We start from the raw sequence: 10,710 nt of genomic DNA on the forward strand, positions 1-10,710 counted from the left end.
GAACCTGCAGCAGAAATGAGCTGTTGTTTTTCACAGAGGAGAAGAAAAACTGTCTGCAGCCTGAAGGCCATTCCCTTTGCATTGTGTCCCCAGCTCCTCAGGGCCTGTGCCCTGAAATAAGAACTTGTTGAACTCTGATGTTCCCAAACTTCCACATCCAATCCAAAGAAATGACATCTTCACACAATCTATAGGGCTTGGATGGGACCTCTGGAGATCACCATGTTCATCCCCTGCTAAAGCAGGTTCCCTACAGTATGTTGCAGAGGAAAACATCCAGGTGATTTTTGAATATCTCCAGAGAAGGAGACTCCACAACCTCTCTGGGGAGCCCTTTAGAGTTCCAGGTCTCTCAGCCTTTCCTCATACAGGAGATGCTCCAGTATCACAGCCATCTCTGTGGCTCTCCACAGGACTCTCTGCAGTAGTTCCCTTTCTTGCTTGAACTGGGCAGCCCTGAACAGGGCATAGTACTCCAGATGTAGCCTCACCAGGGCAGAGCAGAGGGGGAGTATCACCTTCCTCAACTTGGTGGCCGTGCTCTTTAATGCACTCCAGGATCCCATTGGCCTTCTTGGTACACCGCTGCCTCGTGGTCAACCTGTCATCTGCCAGAACACCCAGGACCTTCTCCACAGAGCTCATCTCCAGCAGGTCAGCTCCTGGCCTGTACTGATGCATATGGTTATTCCTCACCAGGTATAGGACCTGCTCTTGCTCTTGTTGAATCTCATCAGGTTCCTCTCAGCCTGTCCAGGTCTCACTCAATGGCAGCACAGCCTTCTGGTGCTTCAGCCACTCCTCCAGGCTTTGTATCATCAGCATACTTGCTGAGAGTGCATACTATCCCTTTATCCAAGTCATCGATGAAGATGTTGCACTGACCCACTGAAAATTGGACATTAGGAAGTATTACTTTTCAGAAGGGGTGGTCAGCACTGGAATGGACTGCCCAGGGAGGTGGTGGAGTCACCGAGCCTGGGGGTGTTCAAGGAAAGGCTGGATGTTGTGTTGAGGGACATGGTTTAGTGGGAGCTATTGGGAATAGGTGAACGGTTGGACTGGATGATCTTGAAGGTCTTTTCCAACCTTGTGATTCTATGATTCTATCACCCCTGGGGAACAGCTGTAGTGACATTCCTCTGACTAGATTGCAACACTGGTCACATCCCTCTGAGCTCTGCCAGTAAGCCAGTTATCAATCCATCCCACACAAAGCTTAATGTATGACAAAGCTTCCTTTAATCACGAATTTCAGGAGTGACTTGGGGTGAAAGAACACAGGTTATCCTATCTTTATATTGATTAAAAAATAAGTGATGTAGGATGGAGTGGAATTAACGCTGGTATTGGATGGGACTGCCAATGGAGTCTGAGTGCTTGGTACATGCCTGCACAATGCTGTGCAGTGCCTCATGGGCAACCTGAAGGACCCCCTTTGGATCTTTCACTGTTTGCAATTATTTTCTGGTATGAAGGCTATATTTTGCAACACACTGAACTTCACAAACAAACTAGGATTCTATTTTAGACTCCAAATTGATGTATCCAACCGGCAAGGAAATTAGCATGCGTTAATTAGAGTGAAGATGAAAGACTTCAGTAAGCAGTGTTATGAGCTACAAGGTTTATTAAAGCTCCACAATGCGTTCTCCTCCTATCATAAGGTATAGCATGCAATCTGAGCACACCACTGACTGACAGGATCATACCAGCACTTAAATGCAGACTCCCTTGGTTCTGCAATTGTGTGCTTTGCCTGCCAGAAGTGGTTTCATCTCCTGACCCCTGCTCTTCCCATCGCTTTTGCTGAGCCCCATGCTGCAGCCTCTCAGAGAATTCAGCCTCCTGTAGACAAGCACCACTGATAAAGAAGCTAACCAGCAATCTGATAAGTAATAGCTTAGCTGGGAAACAATTCATCATGAAAACAAAAATGTTTAAGAAGGAGAAAGAGGTGGTAAACAGCAAACAGAACCTGTGAGTGTAGCTGCTCTATGCTGTCAGTAAGGTAGCGTGTGGATTTGCAAGGATATGTGCTTCTCTCCACAGTCTCACGCAGTGCAGGCACTGGACTCTATTGCAATTTTCTGGGGTTTCACCTTGTGTTGTTAACTTTCACTTCAGGGCTCTGTCTTCTGCCTTTTTCCAGTGTTCTGGAAGGACATAGGAACTGAGATAACAAAATTTGGGGCAGTTAATTAAAGGAATGCTCTATGCCCTGTAGCCTTGCCTTCAGCTCACTGTGTCATTTTGAGAAGATAGATAACATGCATATTGTGCTTTGATCTGTCAGGAGGGCAGCTCATTTTAATGAGAGATCCCGCAGGTTTACCCCTGTCAGTTTGTAGGAATTCCTTGGCTCCTTCGCTGTACCCGCCTTCTCCTCCTCTTCCTCCTGCTCTTTAATTGCTCCTTTCCACCCCCCGCTGTTCCCCTAGACCGATCAACCCCCGCCAGCCTTCAGATACACATTATATATTTCCAATTATTTGGTTTTAGACTGTTAACTATTTGCTGTTTCAATTCCCTCTTGGCCCTCAAGTTTCCACCATAAATGCGATAAGTTACAACATCTGTTCTGCCAGGGCTGGGCTTCCACGCTCGCAGGATTGCTTGAAAAAGATCCAGAGTTCCCCCCTCCTGCTAATTCTCCACTCTGTTTTGAGGTCCTGATCTCTGCAGCCTCCTTCACTACATTTTTCAGTCACGTTGTCAAAGCAAGATTGAAAAAGAAGCAAAGGAAACAAAATGTTTTACTTGTCCAAAGCTAATTCTCAGCCAAGAATCTCATATGTATTTATATGCGTATGACAACTTTGTATGATAACCAGCAGCACTGTGTCAACCAGCCCACAATGAGGGGTTTGTAAATAGGTAACATCTGAGTCTCTTCCAACACAAGTCATTCAATGGTTCTGTGATCCTATGACGTGTGCGTGCTGGGAACACCTCAAGGATCAAAGTTGTTTGGAGTGAAAAGCATGGCCTCAAAGGGCTCCCAAATGCAGCAGAAGAGATGAGATGTTCCTCGCTCCAGTTCACAAAGCAGGATGGTAGCAAAATGTGGTCTTTCCCCCACCTCCTGGCAGAAATCCATCTGACAGTGCTTGTAAAAGTGCCTTATCAGCATGTAGGTGCTGATGGTGGAGAAGCAACACTTCTGTGGAGGACCAGGAGGGAGGGAGAGCTGACTGTGGGGATGTTGGTGTCTTGGATGATGGAGTGGATACACATGGCATGGGCTTCTGCGTGTGCAGACCTGCCACAGCTATTGCTGCTACTATTGCTGCTACGCATCGCCCAACATGAGCAATGCAGTGAAATTCAGGGATGTGAGAGGCACCTGGTCAGTGTTTTCTCTTCCTGCACAGTTCAGAATATGCAAGGTTTTGAATCAGCCCCCTGCCTCTCTTTTATCACAGTTCACCTTGGGCTAGGAGGTTTATCTGGGGCAGCTAGCGGATCAGAAGGTGCCTTGGGCCTCAGGTTTAGCACTGCAGAGGTTGTTCCCAGGAGGGAGGAAACAGTGGAGGAACCTGGGCTAAGTCTAAAGCTTCTGTTACAGAATGGAACAAAAGGCAGTGAGAATTATCTGCCTTCTTAAAGGAAAGCAGCAGGGGAAAAGGGAAGATGTGGGGATCAGTCAAAGGATTCTGCTTCTGCTTCTGCGTTTTTTTTCCCTTTTCTTTTTTGCACTTGGTTTTTCAACGTTTTCCTTTTTGAAAGAGGAAAATTAAATCAGAAAGATTGCAGTTCAGAAGACCCAAAAGAAGCATTTCAACTTTATCAAAGTGCTCTTCCTCTTTTACTTCTTGCTTTCTTTTTCTTCCTCTTCCCAAAAATGAGTTTTGTCCCCAGTGTAAGACTTTTCTGCTTCCCATAAATCACTCATTTCCCATGGAATACTCTCTCAGTGGAAGGTGGGTGTAAGGCTTGGGAGGAGGTTTGGAATGCTGTTGGTGCCTGTACCACTGAGGAAAGAGCTCAAGCACCCTTTCCTTCTAGCTTTGTATGCTGTATCCTGGGAAAAGGCAGAAGATCTGTTCCCAGACAACTTGTGCATGATGCGTTTTAGAGTGGCTGGACTCCTGTCTTACCTCTCCTCAGTCATACCTTCAGTGTTACACCGAGTCCTAATTCACTGGTTGGGGCAGAGAGCTTTCAGCTCTACAGGGTTACAGCTCCTTGTCCTCAATTAGTCTTCAGCTTGAAGAAGTCCCAGACAACTCTAGTTCTCAAATATTAAAGAAAGAAGGAAAAAAAGAAAGGGAAGCTGATCTGTGTCTCTGTAACTTTGATCCTTCCTTTCTTATTTAGGAGAATGCATGTCTCCTGGAGTCTCTTACACAATGCCAAAATTGCCTCCATTCTGAGTTGAAGTAGATGACTTTTTTCTTTTGAAACTTCTTCTTCTTTTCCTTCCAAAAATACAGCTTTAGCTGATGGAGGTACTTCTGATATTTTCATCAATTTTGCCAAATAACTTCAGCCTGAAAAGACAGTGAGAAGCCTTTCAGAAAGGCTAGAACTTATCAATTCTGCATTTACAGACTGAAGCCTTTGCATTTTTCATCAATATTGTATTTCATTAAAGAAAAAATAAAAGGGAAAGAAAATATTTCCTATTTGCTTAGGGGCAACCCATGCCTCCTTACCACAGAGAAGTAGAACTGTAAGGGACCTGCTATTGGAAGGCATTAGGGATCATTTTTCAGGCTGGAAAAGCAATATGTTAATGTAGGCTAGGAGTGAAGAAATGTCCAGCACGATAGAATTTGGCAACGGGTTCCAAACTGGACAAACTGTCTGCTCTTAAGTCCTCTTTCCAAGAAAGAAAATGTACTTGGCAAAGGGACGCAGGCACCCAGATCTCTTTCCCACAGCCTAAATTCACACAGCTCCCTGCAGGATGCTAGTGATGCCCTGGACATCAACGCATTCATCTGGGTTTGATATCAGCCAAGCAGGTGTGAACTGCTCCAAGGAGTGATTAGGCTACAATTACAGGTTCTTACATGAGTTTCCACAAGCTGTCAGCTCCCCAGAATATCTGACTGTGAAACACCACTGCACTGTTTCTCACAGGAGGTGATGCTCAGATGGCTACAACATATTGACAAGGTGAAGAGGGTGGAAAGAGGGGAGTGATTCTTGTCCACTGTGTTCCTGAGCAACTGTTTAAATCATTTAACTGTGAATAAATTACAGTGTAATTTAACTGCATAGCATTGCATGCTCAGTTAGTGCTACTTCAGATGGAAGACAGATCTCTATGGAGAGTAAACTCAGGAATTTCAGTCTGCACTTGGAAAAAAAACCCTATCTTTAAAGATAAAGGAGTAACTATGGCAACAACACAACTCCCTGGGAAAAGCAGGGACGAGAGAAGAGGCTGCAAAGGAGGAAAAGGAGATAAGACTCCAGCCGTCAACAGGCCTTCTTTGGGAAAGATATACCTGCTGGCAAAATGGTGGTAGCAATAGCCAGATGGCAGTCCCCAGGTCTACACTGGAGGCATGGTCACCTCTGGCCAAAACAGTCCAAAAGGCTGCCTTAGCGGGTGATGAATGACAAAGGAAAGACATGAAGCCAACATCTTGCAGGAGAAACCTGGTAGGGAAAACAGAGGGACCAGGAGGGCACAGCAGAACTTGGAGATCCAGCAGGGCTGGACATGATTTTATTACCTCGGTCGTGATCTAATTAGCTGTGACATCCTGTCCTTGGTACCCACCATGGTGCAGAGGCACTGGTGAAGACATCAGTGTGTAAGGGGTCCTGGGGTCTTTGGGGAACCCTCTCCTTCTTGTCTGTCTCCATCACTAACGGCATCTGAGCAGCTGAGATGAAAGCTATCCAGGGGTAATCACACTGGAGGAGCATTATGTGGAATAAGACACCAATCTGTGCAGGGAGAGATCCTTGGGGTCCTAGAGGTATACAGAGCAACCAAGAGCATAGATGTGTGTGGATGATGGCAGTGCTGAGATAACTCAAATTTGGCATGGCTCCAAGAAGCCAATTCCTCCACAGGACATTTATGGAATCACAGAAAATTGGAAGACCTTTAGAGATCTTCCAACCACACCCTCTACTAATGCAGGTTTCCTATGGTAGATCGCACAGAAAAGTGTCCAGGTGAGTTTTGAACATCTCCAGAGAAGGAGACTCCACATTCTCTCTGGGCAACCTGTTCCAGTGCTCTGTCACCCTCACATTCCTCAGAGCTCTGCCAGTCATCCAGTTATCAATCTAGTATTTGTCTGTCCCACACCTCCTAAGCTTACTCACATCACCGTTGTGGGGACAGTGTCAAACACCTTGCTGAAGTCAAGGTACACAACATCCATTTCTCTCCCCCACATACTCAGGTGGTCATGACATCATAGAAGGCTACCAGGTTGGCCAACCATGACTTCTTCTGTGTGAATCCACGTTGACTTCTTCTGATAACCTATTTTTCTTCCTTTTCTCTTAGAGCTCACAGGCCTGTGGTGTCAGTCTTGCATAACCATATTCTCATGCCATGACCAAGGAGGCAATTCCTCAGGCTAATGTATCTCTGTAACAGAAGGCATTTCCTGATGTTGATAGGTAATTTTTCTTGCTGGATTTCATTCCTTTCCTCCCAGCGAAACCATAAGGGGACACTAAATTACCTTCTGTTTCCTTTCAAATTCTTCCAGGCAGGCATGTCCCCGTTATTTCTCTTTAGGGCCTTTCCTTCAGACCTTTCATCATGCTTGCCCATTTCTTCCCATCCCACAGGCACAGGCCACAGAAGCAATGTGATCCAAACATCAACTTGCACAAGACCTGTGTGTAAGCAGGTGGCACATTCAGCTATCTCCCTAACCCATTGCAATGTCAGGATCCTTTCTTCTTGGCCTTACCTTTGTAACAAAACAACAGGAAGAGGAACCCCCATTGCCTTGCCTTCTTTCTGGATTCCCAGCACCTGATATCCACTGTTTCCTGGCACCATTTGAGCCCCTCTTTCAGTTTTAAGTCTGGATGCATTTACCTTTGGCTTGAGCTGGCAAGAATACCTCTCAGGAGATGTGTTCCATGCTCTTGATACCAGGTTGCCTCAGCTTAAGAGAAGACAAAGCTCTGCTGCTGAAAAAGATGCTAGATTCATGACCAGAAACATGTTTAACAAGCACAGAGAGGAGTAAAATATTCCTAAAAGGGAGCACAGTGTAAGCTTCGTTCTATAAGAGGTTCCTGCAGGTATGGGAATAAAACAGGAGCTGCTCTATATAGATCTTAACCACAGGTGTGGAAATGCATTAGGAGCAACAGACTGTGCTTTGAAATGACAGACAGGAATGTGAGGTAATTACAGATGCTGGAATGGCAAACATCACAAACGCAAATACCCCACAGAATCTAGACGGGACAAATGGAGAGTAATGCAGATCCCAGAATTAAGGTTGTAGAGAGAATATAATAAAAAGCTTAGCAGATACAGCAGTAGTTGTGGAATGAAAGGAAATAAGATGGAGCATAAGGCATTTAAACATCCCTTTTCAGCCAAGCAATTCTGGAAAAAGCCTACAGTTTATCTGTTATGCCCCACTCTTGTCAGGAACCACATTGATTTGACCAGACCATCTGAAAGGAAGACAACCCTTGTTCCAGAGATGTGATGAATCACCACGTCCCAGAAGTTACCACATCTCTGGGGTTTTCTCTGATTGTCTGGTCACATTTTCTGCCACAAATCTGTGCCTGAATTGTTGCTGGAATCTGTCTGACCTTAATTTCCAGCTGTGGTTCTTGTGTGCCTTTCTCCATGTGATTGAACAGCCTTTCGCACCTTGTATTTTCTGGGAAGGTACTTACACACTGCAATCAGTTAAATCTCAAACTTCTATTTGATGAGTTGAACAGACTTCTAAGCCTCTCATTGCAAGGCTGTTTTTTCTTCCAGCTCCGCAGACATTCTTGCAACTCTTTCCTGCCCTGCCTCCACTTGTTCAAAATTCAACATCTCATTTACCTGCCCTCATGTTCCTCCAAAACAGTTTTGCTGATAATTTCCTCAAGATGTGTAAAACCAGTCCTTCTGAAGCAATGAGCTTATGTGTGTATTACATTTTTGCACTCAGGGCTGTTCTTTGAAAGGTGCCACAAATGACATCAAACGTGATTGCTGATATCAATCAATCACCAATTTCCACAGCCGTGATCTTGCTGATCGCTTCACACTTACTTATCTGCCCCTCTTACTGGCAGAGCTCTCTTTTTCCTCCATACAGTACTTTTGAGGTCAAGAGGAAATATCTCTAACATTAAACATTTGCCTAAAACTTCCTTGAGGAGTTTGGTGTCTTGAGGGAAGCATTTAGCTGTGAAGGTGAAGCTGCTGATTTGTACTGCCTGTTGGACATGCATATTAGAGACCCTTCCTAGGACAAAACAGAGGTTCCCAAAGAGCATGGGATTTGTCCCAAATGGGCTTTCCCTCAGTATCTCACAACATTCATCTTATGCCTCCTGCCTGGGCTCCTCTACTTAGCACCTTTCCCCACCAAAATCCTCTCTCCCAGTGCCTGTGCCTCGACCCCTCGATAACAAAAATCATTTCACCTTGACCTTGACAAGAAAAATCAAACAACTCTTCTTTCTATGGAGTTGTGCTGCTTAGTATCATCCCAGGACATTATTAATGTGTTGTTTACTTCTCCCTCCCTATCATTAATAAAGATGTTAAACGAAACCAGCTGAAACATCGATTGCCGTGGCACCTTCTGGACACCCCCCTCCTCACATGGCCCCCTGTACTTTATCATGGCTTAGTATTTACCCACCTTAAGCCAATTTTCCATCAGGTGTCTCAGCTTGTAACCACTGCAATTGGAATTCATTTGCCAGGTAAGATTTTGCAAGGCACTACATCAAACACTTTATTAAAGGTGGCCTCCAGACACTTGCATTTTTCTTCTCTTAATACAAATGACTTCATCTGAGGAGATAACGTGCAGGTTGGGAAACATTTGAAAGAAGATAGGCTTAAGCTTTGTATACGGTCAGTGGGTATCAGTGTGTGCACTTAAGTTCAGGTCCATTAGGGAATGATGATTGGACTATTCCTGCATCTTGGGAGTTTGATTCTAGTCACTTTTCCTCATGTGAATGTTTGCTTAGTTTTATTCTGTTTTGTTTTGATTTAGTTTGTAGTTTGGTGTTTGGGTGTTGTTTTTTTTCATTTGTTTGTTTGTTTGGATGGTTGGATGGTTCTGTTTGGTTTTAAGTGCAGCTATTATTTTTCTAAAGACTTTCAATATCCACTATTTTACAGAATCTTCTGAGTTGAAAAGGATCCCTAAAGGACATCTGGCCCAACTTCCCTGCAGTAAGCAGGGATCCCCACAGCTCCACCAGAGCTCCTCCAGCCTGACTTTGGATGTATCCAGGGACAGGGCATCCAGTATTTCTCAGGGCAATCTGTTCTCTCAAATAGCTAAAGGCTCCTCTATCCATCCCGCACCATGACCCAGATACCACAGGTCATGACAGATCTCCTCTATCCATGCAATACAGTCAACCAGGTCTCCAATAGAGCAATAAATCTTTTCTGTCCATTCAGTATCCCAGCCTGGATCACTCAAGGAGCAACTCCCCTCCCTGTGCAGAGCCCTTATCCACATTGCTCAAGCAGCAGCTCCTGTGTCCATCGTGAACTCCCACCCATGTCCCTCAAGCAGATGTAAGTCTCCTCTTCCTATCATGTATCCCCACCTAGATACATGAAGCAACACGTGCCCTTTTTCTATCATACAGCCCCATCGAGATCTGTCAAGCAACAGAACAGCTCCTCTATTAGTTCACTATTCCCACTCAGATCCCTCAAGTAACAGTATAGCCCTTCTGTCCTTTAAATACCCCTACTCAGATTGCTCAAGTTGAAGCACAAACACTTTATCTTGTACCCCCACCCAGATTCCTCAAGTAAAACATTACACATCTGTGCATCCAGAACAGCCACTCAGTTACTCCAAGTAACAATACAGACACACTGTCCATCCAGAACACTCAGCCACATCCTTCAGGTAGAGACAAGACCCCTCTGTCTCTCATGTACCCCAGCCAGATCCCTCAAACAGCCCTTCTGACCATCTGGGACAGGCTCCCAGGCAGCCTGATAATATTCATCACAGGTACATTTTTCTGGCAAACCCGTATTTGCATGAAAGCTTTGATTTAGGGTGACTGACAGCACTTACAAATTTGGCACAAAACAAACAAACAACAAAAAAAAGAGTGTGGGAAGGGATGTCTGTTTAGGGCTGCACTGCATTCTGGTTATTATCCAATGTGAAATGTTGGATTTCCAGGTCAGAATACTTATGTGGACAGAGGAAGAACATAAAATGTTGAACTTGCTGAATAGGACTTCAGATGTCACTCTTTTTCCACATCCTTGGGCTGAGTGCAGGGAGTCTGGTTCCACCCAGACATGGTCCTGGCTTTCGGACCCATATCCTGGCAGTTCCACCCCTCTCTGGGATGCTGGCACATCTCACAGCCTGCTGACCTGGAAGAGGTCTCCAGACTGAGATATCCTGCGCCTGTCCTGAGGAGAACTGCCCTTTGGGAAACACGGCTGAACCAGGACATTGGTTTGCTCTGAAGCAGGACAAACCTTGACATGCAACTGCTGTCCATAAGCATCAGTCAGAGAAAGACTGCATTCCCATT

General features: G+C 45.1%; 1 long non-coding RNA gene across 1 annotated transcript; it reads right to left on the minus strand.

The window, feature by feature from the left end:
* Positions 1-4,027: 4,027 nt before the first annotated feature.
* LOC125687186 (uncharacterized) lies at positions 4,028-10,510 on the minus strand. Its single transcript, XR_007374003.1, has 3 exons — positions 6,663-10,510; positions 5,460-6,565; positions 4,028-4,493 (listed from the first exon to the last, which is right to left on the minus strand). It is a non-coding gene; the product is annotated as an uncharacterized LOC125687186 (long non-coding RNA).
* Between the last annotated feature and the right edge of the window lie 200 nt (positions 10,511-10,710).

The sequence above is a fragment of the Lagopus muta genome, chromosome Z (genome assembly GCF_023343835.1).
Source record: "Lagopus muta isolate bLagMut1 chromosome Z, bLagMut1 primary, whole genome shotgun sequence".
Classification (NCBI taxonomy): domain Eukaryota; kingdom Metazoa; phylum Chordata; class Aves; order Galliformes; family Phasianidae; genus Lagopus; species Lagopus muta.